General features: G+C 41.7%; 1 pseudogene; it reads left to right on the forward strand.

Moving 5' to 3' along the window:
• The first annotated feature begins 10,431 nt into the window (after positions 1-10,431).
• Positions 10,432-10,610, forward strand: LOC142871982 (uncharacterized; annotated as a pseudogene).
• Positions 10,611-11,590: the final 980 nt, after the last annotated feature.

The raw sequence follows: 11,590 nt of genomic DNA on the forward strand, positions 1-11,590 counted from the left end.
CAACTACTTTTCCTGCCCACTCAGGGGGAAGAAATGTTTGTTCTCCATGAGCTTTTTCCTCCCTGGCTCATGCTGGACTAACTAAGATTTGCTTTCTCCGGAATTTAGAATTGGGACATTGCATTGAAAAACCATGTAGTTGGGTGTGGTGCCTAACTGAAAGTTGAGGTTGTTCATGTCTGAGCTAAGAGGTCATTTATTTGCCATGTGCATTGAAAAACATAAAAAGCAGGTTTGCAGAGTGAGATAAATGAAGTAGATGCTCAAAGTACAGAAGAGGCAAGTGTTATGATTGAATGAGCTCTCTAGGCCACCTTAAAGGATAATTCTATGTCTCTCTTACCTAAACACTTGCCTACTTAGCTTGTGAAGAGAAAATGATAATTTCTATAAATGGACTTACTAGATAAGTGTCAGAAATGAAAGACTTGAAAAGCTTTTATGGAAAGAGGCAAAAAGTACAAAATGATATTTTGGCTCTGTCCAAAATCTCATCATAAGGTACTTCCTCTATGAGACTATAATTACACCAGGGTTTACCCTGAGTTGCAGAAAATCATTAAAAAAGCAATTACTGCCAGCAGCCCTTGTTCTCTGGCTGAGAGTTGAATGGGAAATTTAGTAGTATTATCAGAAATTTTTCCCCTACCAAACTAATTCTAAGAAATGATATAAATTGAATGTGTGTTTATTTTTTTAAGACAAGCCTATCTTAATTGAGTTTTTCATAATTGTGTTCCACTGGTTATATATGAAATGTAAAAGGGGGGTGTAGAGAAGTGAGCACTTGAGTGTCTAAATTATTTATTTCTCTGTACTTCATTTCAGGCTTTTTCTTGAATCATTTGAGATACCTTTTAGCACTAAGAACTGGGCATTTCACAGAAGGGTTGCATAGGTTCTAGTATTGATTGGTACCAAGATAGTTATACAATTTGGAACAATGACCAGAGAGCTCTGTATGACTCTTATATGTGTAGGAATCTCTCACCATATTAGTAACATCTGAAGAAATGGTTGAGAGTGTCAAGGAGAACACCATTTATCAATCATGAATTATGTACTACAGTAATACTGAGAGTATCACTTAAATTACTATTTAACCTTTACACTATACATAGTATCATCATCAATTTAGAGATGAAGAAAGCAGGGGGGAGGTAATTAAGTTTTTCAAAGCCACACCATTAGTTGATACAGTGAGGCCCAGCCTGGGCCTTGTCTGCTATGAAGGCCAGGATTTTAAACACCCTGCTCTACTGATTTTTAGCTGTATTGTATTTATTGAGTGAACATTTCTGGTACCTGATTGAGTCATACTATTTGTGAGGATAATAAATGTTTAAATTGGAAGACCATTAATAATGATTTCTATAAATTCTCCCTTTTATAGTCATTCCTTCTTAGTAAACAGTGTTCAGTGAGTTATTAATTTGGGTTAAAATATTTTAATAGTTAAAAATTCCATTATGTTACATGACTATTCAATGACGCCATGGATAACAGTACCTTTCAGGACTTCTTCATTTAGAAGTGACAGAAATCCATTTTTAACAGAAGAAATGAAAAAGGGAATTAACTGGAAAGATAGTAGATTGGTTCATATTATTGTAGGGGGAGCCACAAGAACCAATAAAGTTCTGAAGACATCAGAGACCCAAATTGCGAACTCTATGTTGGACTTACCTTGTCTCTTCTTCTCTCTTGATTTTGTCTTCCTCCAAAACATATATTGGCCACCAAATTGTTCAGGGGTTTATTATTAAAGCTCTAAGATTCTTGAGAACAGAGGCAACCTCTACTCAATGGTTGCAGCAGAAAAATCCCAAATAAAGATACAGACTGGCATTGAAACAATCTGAGGGGATTGAATGATTTGAGAGGCCTACACTTGGATTTTCCCATAACTGTGGTGGCCAAAGGAAATGATTTCTAATAACTGGAAGAAAGCGGACTTGTGTACTGTGTATAGTCTTTAATTTTACAACATATTTGCAAAAGCTTTTTAGCATTCATAAAATTCCAAAAATACTTCCACCTAATACAAAAATGCTTCCACCTAATGCAGCTACCTATATAATTACTGCTTCCAAATTTATGTCCAGATATCATTTTCATCCCTAAATGCAGGGTTTTTAAATGTTATACTTTCCTCTCTCTGAGGTCTAGTCGAGGGTTAGAAACTGATTCCATAATCTTTGAGCTAATGATAATTATTTGCTTTCTATAATAAACAGTCCTAGGGTAAAATATTAGTCAACATAAATATCTCATGGAGAAAAGGGAGAAGGAGGAAGGGATATGTGTCGTCCCCTGGCCAGATGTACAACACATCAATGGAAAGGGATGAAAATGTGCATCCATTTGTTGTCCTGCTTATTAACAATGGACTGAGCTCCTTGTTCAATCAATATAATTGCCACAGAATCTGCCTCCTGGCTGAATTCATTTATCTGGTATCATCCTGGGCCATTTCTAAGAGGTGCAGTGTAGTGAGAATAAATCTCATTCTGTGGCTGAACTTTTACTTAATATGCTCGGATGAGCCTGGGGACTGTCTTAGGGAATGTGCAATCCAGACCTCTTTTTATGATGTTTGGTGTTTCTCTAGCCATAAGTATTCTTTAAAATCCTAGTCAGCTGACAGTTTCATTTCCTAAGGACAGCAGGACTGATGCCAGAAACCATGTCTGGTCATTATCTTTGAATCAGGATCCTACCCTTTTGATTGCTTAGCAATATGCCCGGCATTCTGACCATCCTTCTTGGCCTCAGATGAATGGTTTCTGCCTTCACTCCCACCTTAGAAAAAAGTGAGAGACAGGATAGGCTGATAAGTCAAGGCTAACTCTCTTCCCTCCCCACAAATGCATCCACGTTGCTTATGCTGTAGGGAATACTTTCCTTTGTTAGGCAGGGGGAATTTGATCTTCCACATTTTCCACTTCCCTGTCTTTGTGCATACTAACTATATTGTGGGGTAGAAGACTCAGTTTTCCAATTCTGCAGAGCACTTCACTGCCTAACCTTTACAGTTTAGTATTGCCAAGGCCATCTAGAAAGGGCTTCTTATACACTGGTGCATACAATTTCCTTTTTGCTTTCAGATAGATCAGTTTGTCTCCTTGTTGTGGAAGTTTACTAAAGTTTACTGAAAAATAAAGAACAGGGCCTACAATCCTATACCCTCCCATTCTTCTACCAGGTCACTAACATTCTGGCATTGTTGGGCACAAAGTTAAAATTCCAAGACTACAAGACATCTGCAACCAAATGCTGTGCCACCTTGCAACACGATATTTCCAACTTCTGGCTTGAGGATGGTGGGGGGAGTGTAGAGAGGGCAATGCCAGTCCCTTATCCCATCTTGACAAAATCAGCTTCACATTTCAGTTTTCAAAACTTTCATATCCACTTGGGGTACCAATTCTCATTATTACTCAGGGTTCTTCCATTTGAAATGTCAAAAACTCAACTTGATCTAATTTAAGCAAGCAAGCAAACAGATAAACAAACCCTTATTTTAAGAGTATTGACTAAAGAATTCCAGGTATATTAGGGACAGGAACAAGGGATTTGATGTTGCTGGATATTTTTCCATCTGGCTCTTGTCACTACTTTTCTCTACAGATCATCTTTAATCTCATGGATTTATCTATGTGACAGTAAATATGCTATCAGGTGGAGTCACATTCTTATAGCTTCCTGCATGCAAGGGGGTAAAAATCTTCTTTATTCTTAGTTCCAGCAGACAATTCCCAGAGAGATTTCAGTTTGTACAGTTTGGGGTTTGTGGACATTCCTGAATCAATTGTGTGGTCCAGGGGACGCTTTATTGCCATTGGCCAGGTCTCAGTCACAAACTCATTCTTGCAACCGGAATGGCGTAGTCTTAAACAGAAGTGGTAGAAGAAGAGAGCTAGGCAAATAAAGATAATAGTAGAAATAATTGTGATTCACTGTGAGACTTGGTGTAATGCAATTATGTAGGGGCTGCCCTAGGAGCACAGAGGAAACAGTGGGGAAAACTTAGTATTTTGCTTTTTACCTTGACTAGGAAATGCTTGAGGTCAGGGACTGAGTCACATTTGCCTTTGTGCTCACATAACTTATCACAGAGTACCTTATAGCAGATATTTAAAAAATAATAAATGTGAAAAGAAGCAGGCAGGCAGGAAGCAAGGAATGAGATCCCATTCTGAAAACTGTTTAGATTTCCCTTAGGAAGCCTTATCCTGGTACAGGGGATAAATGGATGGACTCAAATAATTGGTCAGCAGAATCTGCAATGGGAGGAGGAAAAGGGAGCAAAGCATCCAATTCAAGTCATAGAGTTATAATAATTTCACTTAATACCAGGTGTGCTTGGACTGCTTTTCAGCATCCAGTGACTGTGGCATGCCGCACACAAGATCCTCTCTGAAATCATCTTGCAGTGCACTTGTGGTTTGACAAATACCAGCCTTGTTGTTTTGCAGTTGCCACTTGTGTCTAAGCAATTTAAAAATTGAAGAACAATCTGGCAGCCATTTCATGCCTCCAGTGACGTGAGCTTTACCTCATTATTTGCAGTTTCTCCAAATTGCAAGACATGCTGATGGGGTAGATGTTCAAACAGGTAAAGTTGTGACCATCGTGCAGATTGAGCAGAATTACTATAACCTCTGTGAAGGAAGCTATGCCCTATTTGTAACTAGTTAATTAATTGGTGAGTATAAAATGAGACCACCATTCTTGTCATGGAAGAGGCAAAATGCTCTTTCTTCCTCTAACACATCACCATCACATCACCATTGGAGAATGATGGAGAGAAGTATCTTGCCTCATACATGTACACCCACATTTATTCCTTTACTCGAATGCATTCAATGACACTTCCAACATATATTGTTCTTTTCCAGGCAGGGTAAATGTGTTCTCTTTTATAACAGGGGCCATGGACTGTCATCAGTGTATCCTCGATGCCTGTCATGTGGTAAGAGGTCACAAACAAAATGATTTTTTGATAAAAAGGTATAGGAGTCAGTTGGTAAATGAATGTAACATACAACATAGTGCTATAAACACAGGGAGAGGAATAAAACTAGTTTCCTGCTCTCAAGGATTTGTTCTAGAGACAGAGTGCAAACAACTGCCCACAGTCCCATGGGTTGGGTGCTGAAGGTTGTGGAGGGAGGTGTACAGGGTGCTGGGGTTGCACAGAGAAGAAAGCCTTTATATCTGCAAAAGGTTGGCAAAGATTTCATAAAGAAAATGACATTTGAGAGACTGCGAAACAACCCTTCACATGGTAGACATTTAATAAATATTTGTTGACTACATAAACAAGCATTGCAAGTTGAGCATAAACTTTCTGGGAAAAGAAGTGGAGAAAGAAAAGGCATTTTAGGTGTAAGAGAATGGGACGTTCAAAGGCTTGGAGGCACGAATGCGCCTGGCCTCACGGGGGAAAAGGGCCACCTCTGCAGGCACCCACCCTGAGGCAGCAGTGACCTTTCCACCGCTAGATCTAAAGGGCATGTTCTGGTGCCCTCCCCGGGACTCTGGATGCTGTCAACCACCCCTGTCCCACGGAACTCTCACTCCCTTGGCTCGCAACACTGCGGGCCTCCCGCGTCTCACTCCCACTGCCCTGGCGACTGCGGCTCCTTCTTCTCCTAGGGACCCTCATTCTCTCTTCTTCCCGAAACTATTAGAACTCCTTAGGGCTGCTCTCCTCACACACATTCCCTGGATCACTTTGGCCACTTCCTCAGCTTCAACCGTCTATCTCAATACAGGTAATCCTGAGATGTACGTTTCAAATTCAGAGCCCTTTCCCAATATTTAGACATTTAAATCCATTTCCTTATTGATCATTTACCTACCTGTTGTTAAAAATTTCTGAATGATGCTGAGCCCTCACTTCATTATAGACACAGGGGAGGCGGGGAGGCAGCCCACGGTGATGACTGACTCCGCAGGAGCACACGAGATCACGCAGTGAGAGCAAGTGTGGGCGGAGAAGGGTAGAGAGCGGGAGAGGGAGGAGAGGAACGAGGAAGAGAGAAAAGGGGAGGAGAGGACACGAAACCCAGAGATCGTGACCAGAGCAGCCAGATGATGAGCTATTGGCCACGAAGTCTGAGAGCCATCAGAGAGAGATAGGAAGAAAACAGGGAAGGGTGGTTCAGGCAACCAGAAAGGAAACGGTATTTCAACAATCAGGGCAGGTGAGAGGGCGTGCTTTCGTCAGTGTGATGAGGCACACACCAGGTCGTGTTCACTTGAGGAAAGAGTGGGAGGTCTCCAAGTGAAGACCAAAGGCACAGGTAATGTTTGGAGCAGGCAGATGGGGAGGGGAAGGTGAGCTGCAGCAGTGCATGGAAGGACAAGGGGGCGGCTGTCCTTTGGGTGCCCAAACACACTGCAGATGCCCACATGGACTTTGCATTTCCTCTTCCAGGCTTCCTTGAGAACTGCCCACCAACATCAGAACTCTGAGAAATGCCCTGGGGTCCCTGTTCTCACTCACATCCAGTTACTAAGGGAGTCCCTTAGGGAGGCAGCATTACATAATGGTGTCTAAGGCAGAGGAAAAAGAGTTTTGACTGGGGTTCAAGTCCTGGCCATGCCACTTACCAACTCTGTGGCCTTGGGCAACTGCTTGACTCTGCCTGAGTCTCAGTCTGTCTTCATCTTAGAACAAAGCTAAAGATACCTATCTTGATGTCTAGGGATAATTATAACTGACAATTGGAAGGCAGTGAGTCAAGGAATAGGGAGTTAATCTGATGTTATTATTTCCTTGCTTTCCGCTTCTTTACCCTTCCAGGCTAACCTGCTAACTTCCTTCCAGTGTCACTGCTACTACTAATTTTGGACTCATCTTAGGCCCAGAGAGGTCAAGTAAAATGCACAAGGTCACACAGCAGTAGGGAACAGACCACAGATCAGAAAGGTTGCTCTGTCAACTCGAGGTGCCATTGGGTACCATTTTCTCTAATGCAGGTAGTGGCTTGTGGTAGGGCCAGAGGGGTGGCCCCACATAAGAGCACTCTGGCTGTTCCTCCACCAATTAAATGCAAGATTCTAAGGACTTATGGCTTCCTAACTTGCCTCTGGGCTCTTCCCAAAAGAGACTGAGAAGATAAAACATTTGAAATTTGTAGCAGATAGAACATCCACTATGTTCTCTGGAGTTTCAGGAGCTTTACATTCTACATTTAATGTATGATCCATTATTAAAAGCAAGCGTGTTGGCCATTCTGTGTGCACTTCCTCAAGTGTCAAATGCATCTTGGGGGTTACCCACCCCCTGTGCCTGTTACTGATGCAGCTGCATGGGCACTAGAAGACATTGGATCTTTTTCCTGCACAAGTCGTGTTTGTTCACTTGTTCCTGCCCTCCGCCACCTCCCCCTGAGGGACAGGTGTTCAGCAACAGCTCTGAGAAAGGAAGGCGATCAAAGTTCATCCTCATCTGGCGCTCATCCTTGCCTAGTCCAGTCTCTGCTTCAGCCACGACACTGCCTCTATCTTCAAGACCAGCTCATGGGAGAGGATTTCTGACAGCATTTTGTAAAGTCCAAGCAAAACAGAGATGATTTCCTTAAAAATGTTGACCCTCCTGAAGTCACTTAGTTAACAGTGCTGAGATATGCTTTTGAGCTTGAGCCTGTATCTTTGTGGCTGGAGGCAGAAAGAAAACAAGAGAACAAGGGGTCTCCAGAACAGAGGAGGCTGAGATGTGAGACTGTGCTGCATAATGTCAAAAGATAACTAGGCTTTTTTCTTTCTCCTTCTGTCTTTACCCACTCTCTCCTTCATCTCCCATTTCCCCTTCTCTTCTCCCTTCATTTCCTCTTTCTCTTTCTTCTTTTTGTCTCACTGTGATGTCATCATCACCATCATCACTATCATCATCCTCATCTTTGTCATCATAAGAAAAAGCATACACTGGGTGTCTGCTCTAATAATTTATTCACCGTGTCTCTTCCTCTACTAGTTTAGCAAGTTTCTTGAGGATAGAGGGCAAAGCTGTCTCATCAACCTTGTACACCTTGCACACATAACAGAAACTGAATGAACATGTTAAGTGACTTTACAAATGGACTTTTGAAAGTCAATGAGATTAAACAATTGTGATAACTGAATTAACCTCTGTAAGCTGGTCTTTGTGTCAGAACCTGATTATACCCCCATGGAGGAGCAGACTCTGTTTAGGGTAAAGCAGCTAGACATTAGAGTGGGTGTTTTTCCCCCGAATCTAGCTCTTCCTTCACTTCTACTCTGACTGGGGATAAATTGTCCATCTTCCTCTTTTTTTTAAAATATGGGACTGATGAGATGATTGCATAAAGTAATTAATTTTTTGGCATGTAGTAGTTTTTCCATCCATGTGATTTCTTTTTGCCAGGCATAATGATAGTTTTCCCTTGAATTGACAGTTACACCTGTCATCTTTTCTGCAGATGCCACCAGAAAGCTCAGGTCTAAAACTTAAGATTCACTGGACTCCATTTCTATTGCTACTCCGTTACCTGCTAGCATTCATTTTCCTCTCATTTTAGTAGATTTATTGTAGCTACAATGTTTACTATAAGCAGCTTTATACTTCTTGTGCGAGTGGGCATTGCACGAGATAGTGTGTGTGAATGTGAGTGCTCATGATTAGTAATTAATCCTTATTACTAACTAATCCTTATTTTAATATTATACAACCTGACCAAAAGCCAGAGTGTCACCATCACTTCATCCTTTCCACAACAGGAGGAGTGGGCTGGGAATGGGAGACTGTGGTTGTGCAAAGCCCACAGTGTGAGCTGGAAAGCATGGCTCTGGCCCTTCCCAGCAAGGAGTCTCGGATGGCAAGACCACTCCTTCAGCCAAGCTGGACTTCGGTTGGATTCTCCTTCCATTTTTCCAGTTCCTATTTTTCTAGTTGCTGTTTACCACACCAACTCTAGCTCAGCTTGGCTCATTGTGTCCTCTGTCCTGACACATAGCAATGGACTTTGGTTTGGCCCCTGAACTTTGGTTTTACTTACAGGATTAGAATGAATCATTGGCATCCGGTGTGGACCCTGAAGTGCAATATTATCACCCCTCATGCCATGATTTCATTGCAGAAGGTCATAAATGGTAACTGTCAATCTGTGTGGCCCAGGCAGGAGCAAGGAATAGGCAGATGGAGCAAAGAAATCCACTGGTGTGACTCAGTCACTCAGCCCCACACGTCCCAGTGGGCCAGGAGCTGTAGCAGCAAGAGCCTGGTACGTCACAGGATGCTACCAGTCACACAGAGCCAAGGCACACCAGAAACTTGAAATTGAAACAAGAAAATTGGAAAGTCTCCGTGACTGAGCCAGACAAAGGCAGGTTCAGGGGAATGGGTCGAAAAACAAAAATTGGTATCAGCTACAGAAAAGCGGAGCCAAAGACTTTGTTAACCACTGCAGGCTGGGCTTTGATTGTTGTGCACCCACTCTTGGGCCAGTCAACTGGGGATGACACTCTTGTGTTGCTGCCTGGTAGACGACATGCGTGACTTCCGTGTTAGATCCTAACATAAAGAACCCCCAGACCTATTCTGGCGGGTGAGCGTGCAATTGTAAGGGCATTCTTCATTATTCGGTTAGTAGCCACTTACACTTAAAGGCATATAGCTGTGTCAAAGGAATCCAAGTAGGTAGCATTTCAGATCTTTTTTTGACTAGTGCAGACTATAAATCATTATACAGGCACAGACACAGAGATAACACCAAAATCTCCCTTGGCTTAAGATATATACTTCCTCTTTTCTCTTGGTCTCTCTGCCCCCACCCCACCCCACCTTCTTTCTTCTCTGTGCAGTTACATATTAGCATAATTGGAGGGATTATTCAGTAATCATATTTCTGATACTGCAAAATATTTGTTTTCTTATATCTTTTCATAGTACAACATTGTTTCTGTTTAAGATGGGGATTCTACTGTCTTACGATGCTGCCCCATTCTCGGTAAGAGTTGTCTTTTGTTGCAACTAGTTTATGTGAGCTGAGAAAAGGGCAAAGGATTAGGCTGCTCTGAAACCTCCAGGAGGTTATTGTTTCTACACAGGGTGGTGACTGGAGCCATCTCCAAGCAATGGATATACTTGTGTCAGGTGACCTTGATCAATCACTTTATCTTTCTGACCTTCGGTTTTCAAGAACTCTGATAAAATAGTGATAATATTGCCTCCTTAGTAGGTTCAGGGAGGATTAAATGAGATGGCATATGTAAAATGCACATATGCAATGCCTGGTTCACTAGAAACAAAATGTAGTTATTATTTTTAGATTATTGGGATTACCTGGGTGTTTGGGTAACAGTGACAAATTATGTGTGTCTGGAGGGTGGCATATTAAACCAATGCACTATGGTACAAGATAAAGACTTGAATGCTAGATTTTTAAAAATTGGTTTTCAATCACTTCTCGGCCTTTTGGCTAAGATCAAGTGTAGTATCTGTTCTTATCAGTAAAAATTGGTTTTCTTTTATTCACAACATATTTTATGTTTTCTTCTGCTGTATTTCTCTCCTTCTCATTTATGTTAGATAAAATAATTCTTGATCTCACAATGATGCCAAAGGCTTGTTTCCCTATCGAGCTATGAAGGAAAGAGCTTGCTATGCACCAGGCTCTAAAGTAGTCCCTTTCATCCAAGATATTCTGTCTATCTGTTTTCGTCTATTCAGGCTGCTATAACAAAAAGCCATGAACTGGGTAGCTTATAAACAGGATAAATTTGTTTCTCACAGTTCTAGAGGCTGGATATCCATCCGAGATCAAGTTGCTGGCAGATTCAGTGCCTGGTGAGGGCCACTTCCTGATTTGTGGATGACACCGTCTCACTGTGTCCAGACATGGTGGAAGGGGTGAGGGAGCTCTCTGCGGCCTCTTTTATAAGGACATTAATTCCATTCACGAGGGCTCCACCCTCTTTTTTGTTCATTTTTTTTTTTATTTCAGCATGTTATGGGACTACAAATGTTAATGTTACATATATTGCCCATCCTCCCCTCTCCCCTAGAGTCAGAGCTTCAAGCGTGACCATCCCCCAGACGTTGCACATCTCACGTCACCTCCCAAAGTCCCCACTTCCTAATTCCTTCACCCTGGGGGTTAGGATTCAACTTATGAATCTGTCAGGGACACAAATATTCAGACCACAGCCCTGTCATGTTATCTATAACACAATACTACATTTATTCTGTTATGTATCTGATGATCCCCAAGAGTATTTTGAATCTCTCAAGGTATGGACCTTGTCCCGTTATTTTCTGTATTCCCAGCTCCTACACCTTCTGCCCTACAATGCATTCAGCTGAAATTTACCTGTAGTTTTTGTTTGTGTGTTTTTGTTGTTGTTGTTTTCCAATGGGCTTTATCTAGTCTGATTGGGCAGTGCCCTCTTCTCACTAATTGTTAAATAGTTTACAAATTGATACTATTCGGGTATTCAGTACAGTTGAATGAATACATTTGATCCTCACAGTAGTCATGAGGTTAATATTATTACTTCAATTTGCAGATAAAGAAACTGATGCTCAGAGAGGACTCATGCAATTTCCATATTCTTTCAG

Source organism: Microcebus murinus, chromosome 7 (assembly GCF_040939455.1).
Source record: "Microcebus murinus isolate Inina chromosome 7, M.murinus_Inina_mat1.0, whole genome shotgun sequence".
Classification (NCBI taxonomy): Eukaryota; Metazoa; Chordata; class Mammalia; order Primates; family Cheirogaleidae; genus Microcebus; species Microcebus murinus.